Consider the following 15,854-nt stretch of genomic DNA (forward strand, 5'->3'; position numbering starts at 1 on the left):
TTGGTCTAGTCTTGATTCAAAGTCAAGCACACAAGTGATATAGGGCCTGAAGAAAGACCCCTGTGTCTGCTTCCTATCCGCTTAACAGACTTGCCACTTCAGAAAAGTCTTGGAACACGGAGAAATATGTTTGTTCCTGAGGGTGAGAAGGCTCTCTTGCCATGCATACAAGGCAGCAGAGAGAATCAGCCAAGTGGTTAATCAGATTTTGGAGAAAGGTTCATGGACACAGCATTAATAAATCTGCTCAGTCACTCTACTTTCTCTTCAGTTGTAGTCTTTCCCAGGACGATGCACTGTGGTCCTCCCACGCCAAGCAAAATGGGGACCTGATTCTCAGCCAGGGACCATTTTGGTAACCTATGACAATCTCACACAATCAAAGATCAGTGTTAAGGCATGAATTTAGATGCATACAGCAATGCCATGAACAGCTGGCTTTGGCTAGGCTCTTTCTGGTGCTGATGTGGGATGAGATAGTGTCTCCTTGGGACTGATGATGGTGAACTCAGGTAGAAGAGACAAGCAAGATCTGTGTTTGAAAGGAGTCAGCAGAAGCTACAGGAGCAAGGGGTGCCTCCACAACAGGAAGATAAAGTAGTGATGACATCCAGCTGAACTGAGTGTTTGTATTTGTGCCTGAGAGGGATCTGAATCAAACCACCAGGTCCAATACATTACTTATTCTCGCAGGACATCTGCCCCAAAGTCCGCATGTTGCAAATACACATTCTAAAAAGCCTGAATCAAACTTGTGTCTGAGTTTCCCATGTTATAGGGTGGCCACAGAGAAATGCCAGATTCAGATTCTGAGCTTGATCCTCTTTCCCTGATTGTATCCCGTAGGGAAATTTAGAGGTTCAGCTTGGTTGCTTATCCCAGCATCTGTACTTTGCACAGTGGCCTAGAAACCACAGCAAGCTCAACTCCCCCCTGGCATTGCAAGATTCCTTTTACAGTTAACCCTGGAAAGCAACCAAAAGTCACCACAATTCAAAACCACAAAGGGCCTGCTGCTAGTCTCACAAACCTTGGTTTTGCACCAAGCTAAGTGCAGTGACTTTACTGAAGATATGCCTGATTTGTAGTCTGTAAGTGAGAACAGAAGCTAGCTGTCCACGTAGAGAAGTTAAATCCCTTTAATTATTAAAACATATCCTATTGCTGTTGAAAATCCCATTGCCATTGAAAAAAAAACCACACTTGTAATAAATTTATGCTATATATCAAAGGCCACTTTCTGTAAACAAAGCATTTCTTTTTTTTCAAAAAAAGATTTGGCCCAGGGGCTAAATTAATGTTTCATCTGTTATCTTTGAAACATTTCAGAGTGGCAGATTTATCTTCTGTTTACATTTTTCCTCCTAATATAGCAATGAATTATTTTGGATGATAAGAGGAAAAGATTTAATATAAATGGTTGGAGGATCCTGTTCTGAAGTCGGTGGGAATTTTGGCTGGGCAGGAAAGGCAGCATTCCTGCAGTCCCAAATGCATTTCACAGAGCATAGCACCTATGTGATCCTGCTTCATTCTGGCCCTCAGAGATGAACAAAGCTGGAGTATGATTTCCAACACGTACAGTGTTTCGCTCTGAAACTGCAGCTATGCTCCCACCTCTTACTTCTGTTATGTCACTAATTTGTGGCTTATTGGCAGAGGAGCCAATGTCCCATGTTAGCACAGATTGATCAGAGTCAAGTATTTGTTCTTACTTTGGTAAAAACCTGCTTTGGCTTTCAACTGCACTAGCACAAGGACCCAGCTTGTGTTTTCCAGCTCCCCTTCCACCTGGTTGTACAAACAGGGTTTCTGGCACGCAGGCCACGGTCAGTCCTGCTAGCCCCCAGAGTTAGGCCTAGCCGCCCATGCCCTAGGTGAGTGCAGTGTGGCCACAGTGGCATCCTTGCTTGAAAGAAGAGCTGGTGAGTCTCAGTCTGCAGATGTGGGTGTAAAACCTGAAGCCTTCACCATCCAAACTGCACTAGTAATCTGAACTCTGCAGGGGAAACCAGTGTGAAAGGGTTTACTTTTGCTAGCTGCATCTAACTTTCCATGCTCTTGCCTCCTCTGTACAGAGCAAATGGGTTTCTGATTTTTGCTCCCATGGCCCACCCTGCGTACAAGCACTTCCTGCTACCGCTCCCCCTGATGAAAGCACGGCTGGTGCCTGCCCAGTATGTCCCCTGGCACTGGTAGCACAGTGGGAGGGAACTGTTGGTGCAGCCCACAGTCCCTGCCATGCCCCTGCTCTCAGCTCCTTGGTGACTTCCCTGGTATCCTGGGCTGCCAGTCCTCCACAATCTGTCCAAAGAGCGCTAAGCACTGAGGCAGGTTACTGCTTTCCCTCCTGCCATGTGTCACAGAGACCTAGCTGGCACTGCATTTGTGAAATGCTTCATAAACAAGACTATCTAAATAAGCACAGCATCTGCCACCCAGCCCTACCAGTTGTTTTCCTGGAGCGATTCCACCAGCACTCCTCCCAACTCCAAAGTCAAATTAATGTAAGGATTGTGATTGCACATTTCTGTGTGGACCACAGCTTACACTGCAGGGTCAAAGTAATGAGCCCTTGGTGTACTGTAGACAGAATGTGCTCCTGGAGGTCCCATGGGCTTTCAACTCAGGGCTTTTTTGCTGACTTCCACTCTATTCAGCTTCTCTGACCACCAGGGAGAGACCCCACTGTAGATGGCCCTGTTCCAGGGCATCCAAGGGGAAAGAGCCATGGGGCCCTCCCCACTGGTGGAGCCTCCAAAGCGTCGTCCTCTGCCTGGGGACTTCTAGAGTGCTCTGAATTTTGACCTTGTTCCCTCTACAGGCCCAGCACACGTCCCTGATATGTTATTTCAGTTGGGGCTGCTGGGAAGATCTCTAGCCATCGTGTGATGCTTGGCTCTGTCCTTGTACATCTGTTCCATCCCTTTGCAGTGCTACACTGGCACAAAGGGAATGGCCTCAGGCTGAGGACTCACCTCCTGTGTGAGTGCTGCCTGACCCTAGCCAAACTGGATGAAGCTGAAAGTAAGACACAAACTATAAAAAGGCAATAGAAAATGGCAAATTAGCTCAGCAAATGGTGACTAGCTAGATCAGGTGCTGCTGGGGCTTTAAGATACGTAAAGCAGGAATTCTTCTAAATTAAGCCACTTAAAAATGAAGGGTCATATCTAGATCAAATATCAAGGGTCTCTATACAGTCAGAGGATGACACAGACACATCCAGAGTCTATTCAGATCATTGATAGAAGGACAGCTCTTGACATGATCTTTCTGGAGATGCTAGTTTCTTTCTTTTGACTATAGAGATAGCCTCAATGACTGCTTCAGATTTGATGGCATTTACATGGGTGAAGTTTGCAAAAAACAAAACAAAACAAAAACAACAACTAAAAAACACAGTTATTGCAGTGTGAGCCCAGCCAATAAAGCTACAGCTATTGGAGGGGGAGCCTGGAAACAAACTCTGTACCAGCCTTCAAGCATCACAAATATATCCCCACAAAACAAACAGCAGTTACAAATGTTTCCAACCTAGCTTTTCTACTCCATACTATTTCTTACAATTTCTATTTATAATACTCCGTTATTCCTCTCCTGATTGGATTTGCAGATGAGGAAACTCTCCTGTGTGCTTTTGCCAAATGTTCATACGCTCCTTGTGCTTGAGCCTTCCAGTCATTCAGGCGATTCTTATTTTGATCTACAATAAATCTATCTCTGGTTGGCAGGACATTGCAAGTACTCCTACTGCTTTCTTGCTACCCATGGGCTGAACTGAAAGAAAATCTACCATCTGAAGAGAAGAAGTAAATGCAAAGCCTTGCTTTGGGTAGTAAGGAGAGCAGGATCTCTTCTGAGAGCAACTCAGTGAGAAATTTGTTTATGAGACTCTGAGGAAGAGCAGAAGTTATATGCTATAAAACAAAATAAGTCCTTTATCCTATTCCTAAATACTGTGTACCTGAAGGCTCCTGTAGGGAGGAAATAATACATACAACCCTTAGAGACCAATCACAGGACGGAGACTAAAAAGGAAACCAGTAGTGCACTGCCTACCCACCCCCTTGACAATATCCTTCTGTGAGGCACCTAGCAACATGGGACAGAAGTTAGGAGATTGTCTAAATGGACTAGTCAAAGAAAGCACTTTGGCAGTGCACATACTACTACAAGTTGAAATACAGAACTGTAGGGCTGAGTCACAACAGGAAAGACTGGCATCCCACACTCCTGGCGTCCATGGTTTCCAGAGCAGCTGTGACCAGCCACATTAGGTACCACAAGAGCCTAGTGCAAGGACAGCTGCATGGCTCCATCTTCTGAAGATCTGGCTATTAGCTGGTTTTGGTCGGCAGTTAATCCAACAATTTATGATGCCAAATGCTCCCTAAAGAGAATACAGCAAGGTCTTCACAAGGGAACCAGTGGCGGAAAGTTTCATTACTATTTTTAATAGGGTTGGGCTTTTAGCTTCTTAATTGCATTTGTATCTCTCTCTGATACATCACAAAGCAATAAATTGGTAATCCAAAGTATACATCTACATCAAGTCTGCACACTTTTACATTTACTGCTCTGTATCACTGGGATTACAGAGACCTTGCTGCAAACTCTATATGACCCATCCTCTTATTGCAGACCAGGCCATGCCCTCAAAGGAGCTTGGAAACTATTGGCAAAATCAGGTCAAATAGTTTTGACCAAAAAACTTTTTTTAATTTTAATAACATTTTTAAAAATTGAAGGTCTCATTTTTAAAATGCTGAAACACTTCATGATGACATTTTTTTTAATTATATTTAGGTCGGAGTTTGTTTTCAAATTGGAATTTTTGATTTAAAATGATCTACACTTGAAAAAAAGACAAAAAAGTTTTAACATGAACAAACTAACTCAAAAACAAAGCAAAACCTTTGTTGTAGGTAGATTTGAATTTTAATCCCAAATCCTTTTTTTTTCCTCACTGTATCTGTTTGCTACACTTGCAACAACTGCCTGTCCCAGTCACTGCATCAAAAAAAAAACTTGCTGCTCCAGCCTGAAGTGATATTTATCTTTTGGCTACTGCAAGATTTGTTCCCAAATGAAGTCACGGAAGCTTCAGGGAGTGAGGTCACAACAGTCTCTGGTGAATACATGAGGATACCATGGCCCAGTGCTCTCATACTGGGATGTACCCAATCCTCTCTCCTTTCAATCCCTCAGTCTCTTGAGGGAAGCTTAACTATGGCTAGGAGATGCACTAAATACTGGTGATATGCAGAATACTGGAATGATCTTGATGGGCTTCTTTATTTACCACACAGCCTCAAAGTCAGTCCCAGCATCACTGTCTACTCCCTTTTCCTAATCATCTCAGTTGGTTTCTGCTCAAACTACATTTCAAGACCCCACAGGAAAGCAATGACACTTCAGCCAGAAGCTGAATAACATCGTTTAAAAAATCTTTTATCCATCTGGCTTTCTTTTGCTCCCTACTCAGTCAGTATGATCCAGAGGGCCTTCACATACAGCCTTAAAAAATCTCCCATCATAATGCAAGTTCCTTTCCATTGCCGTAGTTATAGCCTATCATTGACTCAGGAAAAATAGGAGTTGGATACCTTCCAAGTCTGCTGAACAGAACATGAAGACATTGATTACAAAGAGGAGGACTCCTCATACCCTCTGTTTCAGAAGGACAAACACATTTGCATGAAGAATCAGGGTCTTGCAGTCTCCAGAACTAGAAGAGTTCTCAATGTGAGGTCCCTTCTCAGGCCCATCAATCACTCTTCATTACAGAGGTGATGACTCTCTGCAAAATCTGATCTCCCTTTTGTGAAAATTAGAGTTGCAGCATTTTATTCCAAAATACCTTTCCACTTTACTGTATTTCATAGCCCTGCAGACTCAGATACATAAGAAAATTAAGCTAGTGAATTAGCCAAGGGCAGATAGCCTGCAGTCTAGTCCTGCTTGTGTGCTGGCAGAATTGTCTACTAAGTTCCAGTCAGGAACAACAAGGAAAGCTTACCTCAGAAAATTGGGAAAAGTAAATACAATTTGTCTGCAGTTTTTTTGTTAGTAATCTCTTTGCACAAGGAATTAGTCAGCTTGATGGTCAGATTCCAGCTGGGTTTGCAGGGTGAGTAGCTAGAAAGACATGTATTTCCCTCCTGGCAAAGGAGGTGCATGTGGCTTGGGCTCTCTGTGCAGCAATAACCAATGCACTGCTGAGAGCCATTTGCTTGCCTCACTTTTCAAAGCAGAAATGCATTTAAATGGGAGATTCCCAAATTAAGAGCCAGGAAATTGAAAGCAGCCTTGAGACCCTAATTGCAGGCTGCAGCCTCTCCCAGTTGGAATAGTCACAGAAGGTCCCCAGGAAGAAAATGAGCCCCCCCACACTTAGGGAACTAGTCCTTACAGGCTAGCAAGACAGCAAGTCCTGGGGCCTGCCATTCCTGCTGTCATTCCTTGGCTGTATTAAAGATGAGGGCAGTGTCTGTCTGTCTCACTCTACGCACTCTGTGCTTGGCTCCTGGCAAGAAGCTGGGGTGGGAAAGCCTGAAATTCTTCTTTTCCATCTATATTTCGCCTTCAGTTTCTAATGTACTCTGGACAGCCACTCCTACAGTCTTCCTTCCCTTTCTCCCCGACCCATTCAGCACCCCAGCTAGGTGGTGATGGCATCCTGCCAGATGCTGAACCTGAAAGCACCCCTGTCTTGCCCACAGATCACACAGGGAGGGAAGTAGTATTTATCACCCGTTCATCGGCCTCTGCTAGACACTTTTACCATTAAGATGTCAAAACAGGTTTCTCTCTGGAAATCCAACAGCCCTGCAGACTTACCCTTACAGGCAACAGCTTCAGTTGGACATCTGTTCCCTTTCAACCTCACACGTGCACTTAAAGTGCCAGCACTGTCCACTTCTTTGGGGGCTTAGGCTACTATTAAAGCTGCCTTCAGCAAGATTCATTGTTATCTCCTGGTGTTGATCTGATTTATGGATTGGCCTGTGTTAATTAAGGTCATAAAACTGGCAGCAGGAAAAGGCTTCCAGTACTGTGATGCTGTTTAACGTAGGATTATTTTCCAGCCCCTGTGCTGTATTTTGCAAGGGATGGGAGATGGCGCAGCTGAAGTTCTGTGATCGGAAATGTAACTTCACTGGGAGGAGCCCTTGCTCTTCTCTCAGCCTCAGGGCTGGTCACTGGGAAAGTAAAGCCGTTTCCACATAGCACTGATTCACAGACACCAATAAATTAATAGTCCAAATGTTTATTATTCAGATTGGCTCTGTGTCTACAGCCTCATCTGAGGTTGGCACTCCATTGTGCTGGGCAATGTGCAAGTATCTTGTAAAAACTATCCCTACCTCACAGAGTTTACAGTCTGAATTTCGAGTTTGGGTTTTTTGTTAAAAAGATCTTACAAATGAGATTCATATCTGATACAGCAGCACAGACCTCAAGGATGTACGTGTGACCTCATGTGTTACTTATTAAATAGGCAGATAAATACGCACAAATCCAGTGCTACATATTTCTATTTTTTATCTGCTATACTTTGTTACACTAATCTGGTACAATTTGTAATTTATTACACTTTCACAAAAGTTCCTTATCTTATTTTAAACTCTGCTTGTGCTCTTCGATAGTGCAAGTTTACTTTTGGGCTGTGAAGCTGCCTTCCCCAGAAAGGGTGATTCCTTTCCCTATTTCACTTTCCTCTTTCTAGCCAATTTCATCACAAGGTCCCCATGATCTGGCTCAGAAATTAGCTCACGTGGCCACACTAGCCACCCGGGACTCCGTAAGCATATTCTTATTACACTTTTGTTTTAACATCAAATTTAGTCACTGCAGACTCCACTGTCAGCCACAGCAAAATGTGTGCTTGATGCAAGTATTCTGCAATCATATGTATATCCAGTGTAGGACGAAAATATTTTACGTCCCAAGGTAAAAATGAAAAAAGTGCTACATATTTCTATTCGTAATTTGTGAAAATTCAAATTAAAAAATGTAATTGCAGCATGTAAATAATCAGTTCTTCAGAGATCTCTAAACAGGTTAAGAGTCACACGAAGTCTTTATTTAAAGAGTGTATATCTTTCAAAAAATGCTACAGGTTATAGACTGGTTGAAGGAATTTCTGAATGAGTTTCTGTGACCTTTGTTATGCATGAGGTCAGATCAATTATCATAATGGTCGCTTCTGGCCATGAGCTATGAATCTGTTAATTTTAGCTCAATATCCTCTTTCTCTGAGGACTAAGCTATCTGAAATGATATTTTCCACTTAGGACTAAAGGCACACACAGAGTCACCACAGTTGAGCTGACATGCACTGCCGTATTATCATACACTAATTTCTGTGTATATCTGAACTTTTACTTAGCTACTTGTTAAGTCACATTTTCCTCATTGTCAGCAATTAGTACTGACATCCCAGATGATGAAAATCAGACTGAGATATCCCTTCTGCTCCATCCTCCAAAAATTAGGATATTTAAAAATTATTAAATATTTACCTTCCTTCTGGCATGAATGTTTAGGTTCCTGTTTCAAAGTTCCTCTTCCATTCCACAGGACTTATGCATGTTTTCTAAGAAGAGCTGAAATTCTCTCAGTCACTTGATTCCCATAGGTAGTCCTTTAAAAAGGAGTAAACATCCTGTGAGGCTTAGCAGTGCTGCAAAAAACACTACAATTGTAAGTTATCAGAAAATAGGTTGAACAATTTTGCAATTAGAGCACATCAATATATTTCATGGCAGCAAGGCTTCTCTGCAGCCAAGTAAAAGCCAAAAACTTCATTTCCAGACCCAGCTGTTCATATGATACCATGTTAAAAAAGGTCCCTTTCAACATAAAGAATCCACCCACAGTTAAGTGAGCTAACTATTCCGTGTCAGGCTTGTTAAGGTGAAATCAAAACATTTTGTCTTGGGCCACTGAACAGCACCATTCTACTCCAAGTCAGCTTAACAGTCCTCTGCCTTTGGGCCTGGTGTCTCCTCACTGTTGGACAAAGCAGGGTGCAGCACACCTGAACACTTGGCAAATGCATCCCTCATCCATTTTGAGATTTTTGACTTCCCATTTTTCCTAATAGCTCTTTTTTTGTGGGAAACAAGGTAGTTATTTGGTCTCTTTCTCACAGCTTGGAATGAAAACTAATACTGATACATGAGGATTTTACTTGAGACAGAATATCCCATTTTTGGACAGCCTCTATTTAAGATTTTGAAGTTGGACAGGAAAAAGCTTTGGAAAAAGCAGAGTGGAGGTTTTTAACCCAGGAAAATTTACATAGTGTTCAGTTGTGATCAGTTCCCCAGTCTACTCCTCCCCATGGTGTGCAACAGGCTGCGGCAGTACAAAGAAAAGGGCAAAGGAAGGCATGCTGGGGGCTGAAAAGTGGCATGAAGCCAGGATAACTTAATCAAGCACTCATGAAACTCAGCATCAGAGAAGGAAGGTCAAAATGGGGTTTATAACAGAAATGCAGACACAACATGATGATGTGGAGACAATCTGCTCTCCATAATATTCTTATTATCCTAAGCAAACAGAGAACAAGAATGGCATGTACCACGGGACTGCTCTGTTGTGTTTGTGTAAGAATCACATTTTAATTCACTTTCACTAGTGGCTTTGAGTCAATACTCTTTCATAGCCACATTCTCATGTGAAATCTATATCCTGGCAATTTGAATCAAAACTGCCCCAGGTCAGACACCTGTAAACCCGAGCTACAGTGGGAAAGAGTGGCAGTTCTGCACTAATAGCCCAGACAAAATTCAGAGTCATGGTTTTCCTCTTGTACCTTTAGGAGGCAGAAAGGAATACTTGCCTGAAATTACAAATGTTCACATCATTATGCAATTTCTCATGAACCTCACTCCCTTATCCTTCTCCATATACAGTTGTAGAGAGGCAAGTGAGGGAGACACACTTCAGGGCAAATTGGGCATAAAACATATTCATACTATATCTGTCTATAAACAAACACTTTTGTAGATTTAATCAGTTTTTAAAGACTTAAGCTCCAGGTTCTTTGCCTTTCCCAGACTTTGTTCCCCAAGATTTGTCTAGTTTGATTCCTGTGGCTTAGTCACTGAAAGCTACAATGGGACAGAGATTTGGGAGTAGGAAAGAAGAGTCTAGTCATCTGTAGTTCATGCCAATACAGAACTACTGAAAGTGTCATCAACATTCAGTAAGAAATTGCCTTTACCTCCCAAAACAGTCTGCGCCTTGACTTAGTATTCTACAAAGCAAAACGTGCTGTGGGCTCTTAACCACCTTCATCCCAAACAATCCTTAGAAGATGCTCTCCCACAGCTCTTAGAAGATCTTTTGCCTGCTGACGTTCAGCATACACAAGGGAACCTTAGTGAGGTCCCTTTATACCCATAACCACCCCTGACGCCTGTGGTGGGAGCTGGCAGAACTTGCTCACAAGCCACAGAAGACAAGTTGGGATGGCAGCCTCAGTCACCCTTCCCCACCTCTCTACCCCCTCACGCTCTCAGAGGATGCTGCCCCTGCAGCAGGGGTGGCTTAACTGTACATGAAGCTGTTCGTGAACTACTACAGTTTACAGTATTAAAGGATTTTCCAGACACACTTGAAACATCCTCCAACAGAGCAATGAGCCAACAGCCAAGGACAGTGATTTCACCAGCTATCCCAGCTGAACCCATGGGTGCCTATGGTTCAACACTCTCTAGCTGCTCTGCTCAGAGGCGAGGGGTCTCCTGGCACATAGCTCAGCAATGCTTGAGTGGGAAGAAGAGCAAGCATCATTAGATCAGTCCTAGAAAGTGTGGCTCAGTAACGTGCCAGGGACACACTCCTGTTCTGTGTCTTCCAGCAAACAGCTAATGCTCTACAGGAGGCAGCTGCAGGGGAGCGAGACATTGATGTTTTCTGTACATCTGTGCTGCAGTTTAGATGGTGTCCTCTGTAGTAACCAACTGCTAGGATTCTCTGAGCAATTCTGCTGTGGTTTACATCAGATTTACTAATTTTCTGGAAATGCTGAAGAATTTATAGATCCTAAGGTTTAAAACATCCATTAGCCTTAACTCTTTTGCTGTATATTACATAAGATGAAGCCCTATTATTTCCCCAATGTTAAGTGCCTCTTAATTTAAATCCTTGATTGTTTTTTCCAGGCCCCTCTCCAGCCCACCACCCATAGCTGTGTGTGTAGTAACATGTTGTTAACATGCAACAGTGTGTGGAAGGGATTGGCCATGATTATTTCACCAGTTCTTCTGCGGTCTGGTCTTCTTATTGAGGCAAAACGAACTTGCCAGACTTAATTAAAATTAGAAATTTTTCCAGGGGCCTCCACAAATTACAAATCACATACACAGCATTCAGTTTTGCAGCCCATAATCACATTAGTAATGCAACTGAAGTGGACAGAACTCCTTGGGTGAGTAAGAGTTACTCATAGAAACAAGTATTTCAGATTTAGTTACAGCCTAGATTGGACTCACTCCAAACTGAAAGTTTCATATACCCTAATCCTGTTCATGATTTTGGGCTAAAGTTCACAGGGCAAAGTTCATCCTTTCAAAAAGTGATGCCAACTACGTATCAGATGAGTGTGGGCTTTCTATTTAAAGTTATATTGAGTGGTTCTAACAACTTAATTCCACTGATGCTATGGTTACAGTCCTAAAATGAAGGACTGTTTTTGCAGCTGACAATAGAAATGAAATAAAACCAATGCAGCCTTGTAAGGAAGAGTCTTTTAAGCCGCATTGGCTTGGATGCATACATATATTCCTGAGAAACAATCAGTGACATATATGCTGAACAGAAGAGGACAGAGCAGGTTCTGGCACCAAACACTATTCAGCACAGTTCAGGTCTATGGAAATGCCTTGCCTAGGATGTTCAAAGATAGCCAAGTGTCCTAGGGCTCTGGATACAAAGTTTCAAGCAACAGCTGTATCTTCTGCCATACAAAGCCTGTGGTATGCTGTCAGCTTGCACAGAGGGGGTCATTCATACCACCGGAAGACATTCCAATGTATTTCAGTTCCTAATGGAGGCATTCATCTGGGGCTTTGCTGACCCACTGAGCTCTTCTCTCCAGCTTTAGCAGGCAGCTCAGCAGCTCCTGTACGTCTCCTGTGCCACAATACTGCAGAAGTATAAGCAATACAGATGTGTGCAATATGGTCCAGGATGATGTTATATAAGTCCCTGTGGAAAAACCTCCTGTCCCTTCAGGACCTTAACTCAAATAGATCTGGGACTGGACTCTTATTTATGGTTCATTCCCATCCCAGTCGTGTCCCAGTAACCTTCTGACAAGAGTTACTGGCAGACACAATTATCAATAGCTACTGGGACAGATTGGAAAGGAGCATTTTGTTGTGTTTTATTTTATTTTGTAAGGAGGGCTTGGAGTTAGGAAACAAGGTGATTCAAAACAGTATTAAAGCTGAAGGGAGTATAGAATTAAACTGAAAATCCTTTAAAATGTGATTTCCCTGAGAAGATAAAGGAGTTATAAAGTACTAAAAAAGTACTAAAGCCACACAGGCAGTGGCTCTTTTGGGAGTTAGCACCTAGCTCCCTTGAGGTCCCTTTGTTCACAGACAATGCTAAAATAACTACAGCCAATATGAGGGACTGAACAGATCTCCAAAACCCAAACCACAAGGTTTCAGATGGACTTGAGCCACAGAGCTAGTCTGCACAATGAATGCTTGCACCACACACATCTATAAAGGGTCAGAACTTAAGGGCCCCTGAGAGTCATGAGACACTCCCCACCTCACACAGATGCTTGTTACTTGGTCTTGATTCCTGTCCTCTTGGGCTAGACCATTTGCTCTCTGAAGGAGGAACCTAGTGCTGGCTGACTCTGAAGTTCAAAACAGGCCCCGCCAGTGTGGTCTCCCTTGGAGCATGAACTGCAAGTCACATTAGAGTTTCATCATTCCTTGGTGCTTAGCCACCTCGACATCTTATAGAGGGTGCCCAAACTTTCAGAAGAAAGCGCCTTTCCCACTGAAGAGGTGGCTAGAATGGCCAGGTGGAGCTTCCTAGGAATCTAGTACAAAGAATACATACTTCTCCCACTCCCCAAAGCCCTCCACAGTAAACCTACCTCCAGCAGAGCAAATCAACCAGCTAACAATAAGTAAAAGTTCACTTCCTATGAAGGATCTTTTAAAACCCTTTGGGACTGCAGTACAGATCAGAACAATGTAAGTCTTTTGGATTGCAAGTGCAGGAAACAATGAAACAATGTTCAATTTTTTATTATTTTTTTAATAAAATGAATTCCATATTGTACTGCACTATTTCTATAAGACTGTGCTCTTCAGCCACTCATGGCCCTTTGCACACCCTCTTTACCTTCCCTGGGGGCATCTGACATTTTTAACATCAGCAAATTTGAACATGATTTATTCAGTTTCTTAAATATAGCACTTACCTAGTTATAAAATACTGCCCCAATTCTTTTATATACAATAACCATTGTGCTTATGATGACTTAAGCCATGCATATTATTTTTTAAAAGAATTATATTTACATGGAATGTTTAAGAAAAGAATTTCTCAGATTCCGGAAGTAGACCTCCTTTAGAACAGGAAGGAAATCATTAATTTTTACCTTAAATCCCAATAAGTGTAATGGTTTACTACCCAGCAGGAAAACAGTAAGAGAGTTTCTTTTTAATTTGATGAGGTGGGTGTTTATATTAAGAGATTGCTCTGAATCTCCGGCGCCACCAGAAAGTGAATAATAAGGCTCAGATCTTACCTCAAGCTCAAAACAGTTTAGAGATGAAGTCAATAACATTTTACATGGGGGATGGGAGCTGAGGAACAGCTAAAAGGAGTGACTTGCTCAAAGCTACCTCAAAAGCCAGCCGTAAAGCCAAATACTGAACTTATGTCTACAGCCTTTCTCTCTGCTGGTCTAACCATGATTCTTACCTTGCATTTAAAGCACTGGTCAAAGTCTTTTTTTCATAGTGATTAATTCCTTCTTAATGGATAGGTCTTTAGGGATGCCTTCTGTCATACTGCAAGGTTCTAGTACACTTTGTCCTGGATTTAGAGCTCAAAACAAGGAGATTTGAGGAGACTGCCTGTAACTCAGAATTTGACAGCATTTTGGAGAGTCCTAAAGGAGTAAAGAATAAAAAAGATCTGTGGGCTTGCTGCAGCAGGACCACTGTATGTTCATACCTATTCATATCTCCCAAGTGATCCCATTTCTGGAAATGCCCTGCTTGGAGGTGCAAGAATCCAAGGAGGGAGATTTAACAAAGAATGTTTTCCCAAATCATTCCTGAATCACTATTCTTGCAAAACTGAATTGCCCCAACTGCCACACAAATTGAGAGCAAATTCCCATTCCTCTTCAATCCTACAGGATCCAGACCAACACTAGGAGCTTTGTGCCATTGCAAACACCTTCTTTCAGCCAGCAAGATCTTAAGTGCTTATGCTATCAGCGATCTTATGACATGTGAGTAACATGATGCCAACACTGATATTCTGGCCATATAATGATTAGGAAGGTGTTGTCTGATGCCTTCCACATTCCTGCTGGTGATTTAGTTCCCTTCATATGCTGCTTTGCTGGACAACTTTGCTGATAAATAGGCTGCCCTGCTGCATCCCAGAGATGGGGCTGCATTTCAACAGTGGCCAAAGTAATTCCTGAGCATAATTGTTTTCTTTAGTTTCCACTTTCCAAAACACTTTGTGATCTTTCAGAGTCTCAGGAGATATTACTCCTCCTATAGACATGTATGTTCCCCAAGAACAAGCGGTAGTTCAGTCCTAGAGTTGAACTCCAGCTGCCCACCGCCTTATCTGCTATTTGATGGACTTTTGCCAATGGGCATTATCAACCTGAGGGCAAGGCAAGGGGTACAAAGAACATAAAATCCTTTCCAGCTAGTATTTGAGAGCTATGAATTACAGGTCATTCCCAAGAAAGAAGTACAGACATTTTGAGCATGGGTGTTAGCTCACAATGGACATGAGGAAGATGTGAGGCTGTACAATTCCTCTTCCAGTATGAGTACTGCATTGATCAGTCTTAAGAAGAAGAACTGCAGGTCCCTGGGCTACATCTTCTACCCAGGTAAATCTGTCCCTTCACTAGAATTCAGCAAGGGGGTAAGGAGCAGGGAAGGAGATTTCATATCGGGGTCTCCTTCGCACACATAAGACCCAATGACTTTAAAGGAACTCCCTTTAGACAGGGCTGCATCCAGGTGGGCCTTGAAGGTCTCCAGAGAAGGAGACTCCACAACCTCTCTGGGCAACCTCTTCCAGTGCTCCATCACTCTCACAGTGAAAAAATTCCCTGTGGTTCAATTTCTGCCCATTGCCTGTAGTCCTTTCACATGGGACAACTGAAAAGAGTTTGTCCCCGTCCCCTTGACACTCTCCCTTCGGGTACTTGTACACATTGATAAGATCCCCCCTCAGTCTTCTCTTCTCCAGGCTAAAGAGGCCCAGCTCTAGCAGCCGTTCCTCACGGGGCAGATGATCCAGCCCTCTGATCATGTTTGTAGCCCTACACTGGACTCTCTCCAGCAGCTCCATGTCTCTCTTGTACTGGGGAGCCCAGAACTGGACACAGGACTCGAGATGAGGCCTCAGCAGGGCTGAGCAGAGGGGCAGGATCACCTCCCTCGATCTGCTGGCAACACTCTTCCTAATGCAGCCCAGGAGACCATTGGCCTTCTTGGCCACAAGGGCCATGGTGGCCATTGCTGGCTCATGGTCAACCTGCCATCCACCAGCACTCCCAGGTCTTTCTCTGCAGAGCTGCTTTCCAGAAGGTCAGCCCCCAG

This window comes from Rhea pennata, chromosome 7 (genome assembly GCF_028389875.1).
Source record: "Rhea pennata isolate bPtePen1 chromosome 7, bPtePen1.pri, whole genome shotgun sequence".
Classification (NCBI taxonomy): Eukaryota; Metazoa; Chordata; class Aves; order Rheiformes; family Rheidae; genus Rhea; species Rhea pennata.